This window comes from Lathyrus oleraceus, chromosome 5 (assembly GCF_024323335.1).
Source record: "Lathyrus oleraceus cultivar Zhongwan6 chromosome 5, CAAS_Psat_ZW6_1.0, whole genome shotgun sequence".
NCBI lineage: Eukaryota > Viridiplantae > Streptophyta > Magnoliopsida > Fabales > Fabaceae > Lathyrus > Lathyrus oleraceus.
Window position 1 is genome coordinate 308552382 of NC_066583.1, and position 7368 is coordinate 308559749.

The window sequence follows — 7368 nt, forward strand, 5'->3', positions numbered from 1 at the left end:
CAAAAACATTTTTCCTTCTTTAACCGAGATGGCAGAACCCGCTCGTGCTCTTAGAGATTACGCCGCTCCATCGCAAGATGAACCGCATTCAAGTATTGCTCCGCCCGCAATCGAAGCAAACAACTTTGAACTTAAACCTTCGTTGTTGCAGGCTGTGCAACAGAACCAATTCTCTGGAAATCTTACCGAAGATCCAAACCTTCATTTATCCGTATTTGTTCAATACGCTGATACTGTTAAAGCTAATGGTGTCACTTCAGAGGCAATTCGACTTCGTCTTTTTCCTTTCTCATTAAGAGATAGCGCTAGAAGATGGCTTCAATCTCTCCCTTCCAACTCAGTCACCACATGGAACGAGTTGAAGAAAGTTTTTCTTGCCCGATATTTTCCGCCAAGCAAAACAGCTATGTTAAGAGCCCAGATAAACGGATTTAAACAGAAAGACAACGAGTCTCTTTTCGAAGCATGGGAAAGATACAAAGACATGATGAGACTTTGCCCACACCATGGTTTGGAAGACTGGTTAGTAATTCACACATTTTATAATGGTCTCTTATACAATACAAGGTTAACAATAGACGCCGCTGCAGGTGGTGCACTAATGAACAAACCTTACGCTGATGCTTACCAGCTTATCGAGAGCATGGCCCAAAACCACTATCAGTGGGGAACCGAACGAACGAATGTGGAAAAACCTCAACCGAAAACTGGCATGTACGAGATAAGTAACCTTGATCACGTCAATGCAAAAGTGGATGCTTTGGTCCAGAAAATTGAAAGTTTAAACGTATCACCTCCAGCCGCCGTGGTTGCTATAACTCAGAATTGCGAGGTCTGTGGAATCCAAGGCCACACTCCTGCGGAATGTCAACTCTTGACTGGAATCCAAGCAGAGCAAGTAAACTATGCTCAAGGAAGCCCCTATTCGAATACCTATAACCCAAATTGGAAGAACCATCCAAACTTCTCATATAAGAGTAATAATGCTTTATACGCACCTGGACAGTCTCCAAATCAAGCCCCATCTATATCTCCAGGATATCAGAAACCGAATCCTAACAATAATACCCCTAGAAAATCCAACTTGGAAATCATGATGGAAAACTTTATAGCTTCCCAACAACAAACCAATAAAGATTTCTTAAACCAGAACATACACACTGGCGAACAACTAAACAACTAGCAAGCAAAGTAGATGCCCTGGCTACCCATAACAAAATGCTAGAAACGCAAATATCTCAAGTAGCTCAACAACAAGCACCTACTGCTGCACCAACTGGTACATTCCCTGGACAGCCCCAACCCAATCCGAGAAGCCAAGCTCATGCAATTATATTGAGAAGTGGAACGGAAGTGGAAGGACCGTCTGACCCAAGGATAGAAAACCAAAACCCTAAGAAATCTACTGAGGAAAGTGAACCTAAGGAAAAGGAAGAGAGTAATAAGGAAACCCTAGAAAAGAAGGAACCTTATGTACCTCCACCACCTTACAAACCACCTATACCTTACCCTCAAAGGCTTGTTAAAACCAAAGATGTAGGCCAATTTAGAAAATTTGTTGATCTCCTTAAAAAATTAAACGTTACAATTCCGTTTACCGAAGCTATCACGCAGATGCCCTCATATGCTAAATTCTTAAAAGAAATTCTTTCCAATAAGAGGAAACTTGAGGATAGCGAAACCGTTACACTCCCTGCCGAATGTAGCGCTATAATCCAAAACATGCCCCCTAAACTCAAGGATCCGGGTAGCTTCTCTATACCCTGTCACATAGGAAAATTTGTCATCGACAAAGCCTTATGCGATTTAGGAGCCGGAATTAGCGTTATGCCTTTATCCATATGTAAGAAACTGGAAATGGGAGAATTAAGACCGACCAAAATGTTTGTGCAATTAGCAGATCGTTCCATCAAATATCCTGTAGGAATCCTTGAAAACGTTCCCGTACGCATAGGTCAGTTTTACATTCCCACTGACTTCACAATTATGGACATTAGAGGAGATGATACGACACCTATTATACTAGGAAGACCATTCTTAGCAACTGCCGGTGCAATCATAGACGTAAAACGAGGACGACTCACCTTCGAAGTAGGTGAAGAGAAAATTGAATTCATTCTTTCCCAATTCTTGAAAGCACCTGCAATAGAAGATACATGTTACTTCATGGATATCATCGATGAATGCATAAAAGAAGCAGAGTCAGGAGAAGACAAATCATCAGACTATCTTTTAGAGGACAAATCTAAACAATGCCTAACAATAACACCGGATCCTACGCAGTGTCTTAACAAACCAACCCCTGATTTGAAAACACTTCCCAAAAATCTGAGATATGAATTCCTAGACTTAGAACTTGAACGACCTGTGATAGTTAATGCAGATCTAGGAAGACTCGAAACAGAAAAACTCCTACATATCTTAAGAAAATATCCAACCGCACTAGGATACCACATCACCGATCTCAAAGGAATAAGCCCTTCTATTTGTATGCACCGCATCATGTTAGAAGAAGACTGTAAAACCTCTAGGGAACACCAGAGAAGACTGAATCCGATCCTAAGTGAGGTAGTAAAGAAAGAAATAACCAAGTTATTAGAAGCAGGTATTATATATCCTATATCTGATAGCAAATGGGTTAGTCCTGTACACGTTGTACCAAAGAAAGGAGGCATAACCGTTATTGAAAACGAAAAAGGAGAAACTATAACTAAACGAATCGAATCGGGATGGAGAATGTGCATTGATTATAGGAAACTAAACAAAGCAACCCGAAAAGATCATTTCCCTTTACCATTCATTGACCAGATGTTAGAACGATTAGCTAAACATTCACATTTCTGTTATTTAGACGGTTATTCAGGCTTCTTTCAAATACCAATTCACCCTGATGACCAAGAAAAGACAACATTCACATGCCCTTTTGGTACCTTCGCTTATAGACGAATGCCGTTTGGTCTGTGTAATGCCCCTGCAACTTTTCAAAGATGCATGATGGCAATATTCGCCGACTTTCTCGAAAACATCATGGAAGTATTTATGGATGACTTTTCTGTATACGGACAAAGTTTCGAAGAATGCCTTGAAAACCTGGAAAGAGTTCTGGAACGATGTGTAAAAGTAAACTTAGTACTTAATTGGGAAAAGTGCCACTTTATGGTACAAGAAGGCATTGTTTTAGGACACATCATCTCGAACAGAGGAATTGAAGTAGACAAAGCCAAAATAGAGGTAATCGAAAATCTTCAACCCCCAAGAACTGTGAGAGAAGTACGAAGCTTTTTAGGACACGCCGGTTTTTACCGACGATTCATCAAAGACTTCTCTAAGATAACTAAACCCTTAACCGGACTGTTGATGAAAGATGCTGAATTCATATTCGACGATAACTGTTTAAAAGCATTTCAAACTCTTAAACAAGCATTGATCTCCGCACCCATTATGCAGACACCAGACTGGAATGAACCATTCGAAATAATGTGCGATGCCAGTGATTATGCTGTAGGTGCTGTTTTAGGACAAAGAAAGGATAAAAAGCTTCACGTTATATATTACGCTAGCAGAACCCTGGATGAAGCACAGATGAATTATGCCACAACCGAGAAAGAACTCCTAGCAGTGGTATTTGCGCTAGATAAATTTCGTTCTTACCTGGTAGGAGCCAAAATAATAGTTTACACTGATCACGCTGCTATCAGGTACCTTTTAACAAAAAAAGATGCTAAACCTAGACTCCTAAGATGGATCTTGTTACTACAAGAATTCGACTTAGAAATCAAGGACAAGAAAGGAACTGAAAACGTAGTAGCAGACCATCTCTCTAGACTTGAGAACCTTGAACCAGAAAGAACATCCATTAATGATGATTTCTCGTATGATAAACTCATAGCTACTTTGGAAGAGAACAACTCCGACATGCAAGTAGAAACCACCTTAGCTATATCTGTCATACCATGGTACGCTGATCTAGTCAATTATTTAGCTGCCGGAATAGTTCCACCTACTTTATCTTACCAGCAGAAGAAACGATTCTTCCACGACATAAAACACTATTACTGGGATGATCCCTTACTTTTCAAAAGAGGCCCCGATGGTATTTTCCGTCGATGTATACCCGAAGAAGAGGTAGAAAATATAATCCAACACTGTCACTCTGCGCCTTATGGCGGACACACAAGTACATCCAAGACCTGCTCTAAAATCCTACAAGCTGGCTTTTATTGGCCAACTATATGGAAGGACGTACATGCGGCTATTAAGGAGTGTGACAGATGTCAACGCACGGGAAACATATCTAGACGTGACGAGATGCCACAAAAAGGTATTTTGGAAGTAGAGATTTTTGACGTGTGGGGGATAGACTTCATGGGACCTTTCCATCCTCTTTCGGTAACAAATACATACTCGTGGCAGTTGACTACGTATCAAAATGGATCGAAGCTATAGCTTCTCCAACAAATGACACCCGAGTAGTAACTAGACTCTTTAAAAATATAATATTTCCGAGATTTGGCATCCCAAGAATAGTAGTCAGTGATGGTGGATCACACTTTATATCCAAGGTACTCGAAAAACTACTACTTAAATATGGAGTGAGACATAGGATAGCAACACCTTACCACCCTCAAACCAGTGGACAAGTGGAAGTATCTAACAGAGAAATCAAGCAAATACTAGAAAAAACGGTCGCCACTTCAAGGAAAGATTGGTCATTGAAATTACCAGAAGCTTTATGGGCATACCGAACTGCTTATAAAACTCCCATAGGGACGACCCCATTTAAGCTCATTTATGGAAAATCCTGTCACCTCCCGGTAGAATTAGAACATAAAGCCTATTGGGCTATTAGAAATTTAAATTTGAATTATAAAGCCGCCGGTGAAAAGAGAATCCTTGACATAAACGAATTAGAGGAACTCAGAAGAGACGCCTATGAAAATGCCAAAATCTATAAAGAAAGAACAAAACAATGGCATGACAAGCGTATATCAAGGAAAATCTTCAAGCAAGGCGACGCAGTACTTTTATTTAACTCTAGACTAAAGTTATTCCCGGGAAAACTACGATCCAGATGGTCAGGACCTTTTCATATCACTAAAATCTTTCCCAGTGGAGCGGTAGAAATAAAAGGACAATCTACAGAACCGTTCACCGTAAACGGGCAACGTCTGAAACATTATCACTATGCGGAAACCAACGAGGATTCGCAAATTCTACACTTAGACGAAACGCCCCCAGGACTCATAGACTATATTTAACAGTTTTTTTTCGAGCTTGCGACATTTAAACAAAGCGCTTAGTGGGAGACAACCCACAAATTAATTTGTTATTTTATTATTCTATTATTATTATCAATTCCCTATTTTTCTCTTAATTATTTCTTTTAATTTCTATTTAGTATTCATTATTGATTTATTCAAAAAGAAAAAAAAATATAATATATATATATAATAATAATTCTTTTCTTCTTTCGGCATTTGGCCAAATCCTGACTTAAACTCATGTTTCTTTTCTCTAGCTAACACTAACCAGATGGGACATTCTGATCGTATGGGTATCAAGTTCAGAGGAATGGCTCAGAAACGAAAGTTTGAAGAACTAGCCGCTAGAGAGATGCTACCTAGTTTATATGCTGATGATTGGGCTATGACTGCCCTTGGACTGAGACAGAGTGTCCTGTTTTTGCTGAATCAGATAGGATGGGAGACCTCCCCTATCCTGAGACATTTCACCACCTACCGGAGACTCACACTAGAATTCCTTAGTTCATTAATCTATCTACCTAGCCATGGAAAAGGAATTAGCAGAGGTTTTATCCAGTTCAGAATGTTCAATATGGAGTACCAATTTAATATTAGAGACTTCACCAACCTTTTGGGTTTTCCTACCTCCTTTGATACATTCACTGTAAGCCAGGAAGAACTTTTTGAATATAGAGAGCTTGAACACTTTTGGGGTAAGCTGACTGGAAATGATGAGCCCGAGGAACATGAGTTTCTCTCTGGAAACATACATAACCCGGCTTTTCGCTATTTCCATAAGATCCTGACCCACACTTTATTTGGGAAGAAGCCAAATAGTACTTCAGTTTCACGTGATGAACTCTTCATCATATTTTGTGCTTCCCAGAACCGTCCAGTAAACGGTGCTACTTTTATGTTAGCTAATTTGGACCACCTTATCCAGGATGAGCGAGCACCCATTAGAATAGGCGGTTTGATCACTATGATAGGTAATGCTATTGGATTACGTCAGCCTATGCTTGACCTTAGCCCTTTTTGTGGCATTACTACTATGAGTATACCTTTCCTCTTCAACACTATGTTTATAGCAAACATAGGGTCTGATGAGTTCGAGCTTATTATTGATAACCAGGTTCTCTGCCTATTCACCATGCCCGATCCTAGAACTAGTGTTCACAATCAAAGGAACTGGCTCTATAACCTGAATGAAACCCCAACTCCTGCTGGATCCACTGAATCCATCCAGGATTATGAGATTTGTGATGACTATGAGCACTATGTTGACCATATCTCTCTTGCTGAATCTGACCCTCAGACACCTTCCGGCTACTATGATATTGATCCTCCCCTCAGCCTGCCCTGACCGAAGAATCAGCCATGCCTGATCTCCGACATCATATGCCAGGAACAGATATTAAAACCGTCATTGAAGCCTTGATGTCAGAACAAGACGCCCTCAGGGAAGATTTCCACAGCTTGAGACTTGAAATCCTAGAATACATGAGCAGCACGGCAAGTCAGTTACGTATGTTACGGCATCATGTTAACTCTTTTGCTCCTCCGGCCAGAGATCCGAAGATAGATGGAATTTAGTTATTTTTCTTTCTAAGTTATTTAGTTTTAGGCTAGATTTTTCATTAATGTTATTTGAATTCATGTTTATTTCTATTTCATTTCATTATTTTCCTTCCCTGTAATACATTATGATCATTTTTATTGAAGCTGTTTAGTTAATTTTATTATGCAATGGCTATTATTATTATACTGTTACTGTTGTTACTTATTATTATTACACAAAGCAAGTAAGCGTGCACAATACATTAAACTGCAGACTAAAAATGATCATAAGCAAAATGAAACATTAAAATACGCTACCAAAGTAATTCTGTGTAGCGCTACTGAAGCCTTGCCAAAAAGGACTGTGTGACGAGCGTCACACACTCCATGACGAACGGCACGCAAAACGCCTGTTACGAACGTCACAGCCTTGTGACGAGCGTAACGCCCCTCAGACATGTGAACGTTAGGGAGCCGTTGGAGACGAACGTTACACTTTAATTTTTACCTTCCCCATTCATTTTTCGTTTACCACACTTAATTACTCTTCAACCACTTTTTCTTTCTA

At 39.8% G+C, this 7368-nt stretch overlaps 1 pseudogene; it reads right to left on the reverse strand.

The window, feature by feature from the left end:
• Positions 1–413: 413 nt before the first annotated feature.
• LOC127089267 (uncharacterized) lies at positions 414–513 on the reverse strand (annotated as a pseudogene).
• Positions 514–7368: the final 6855 nt, after the last annotated feature.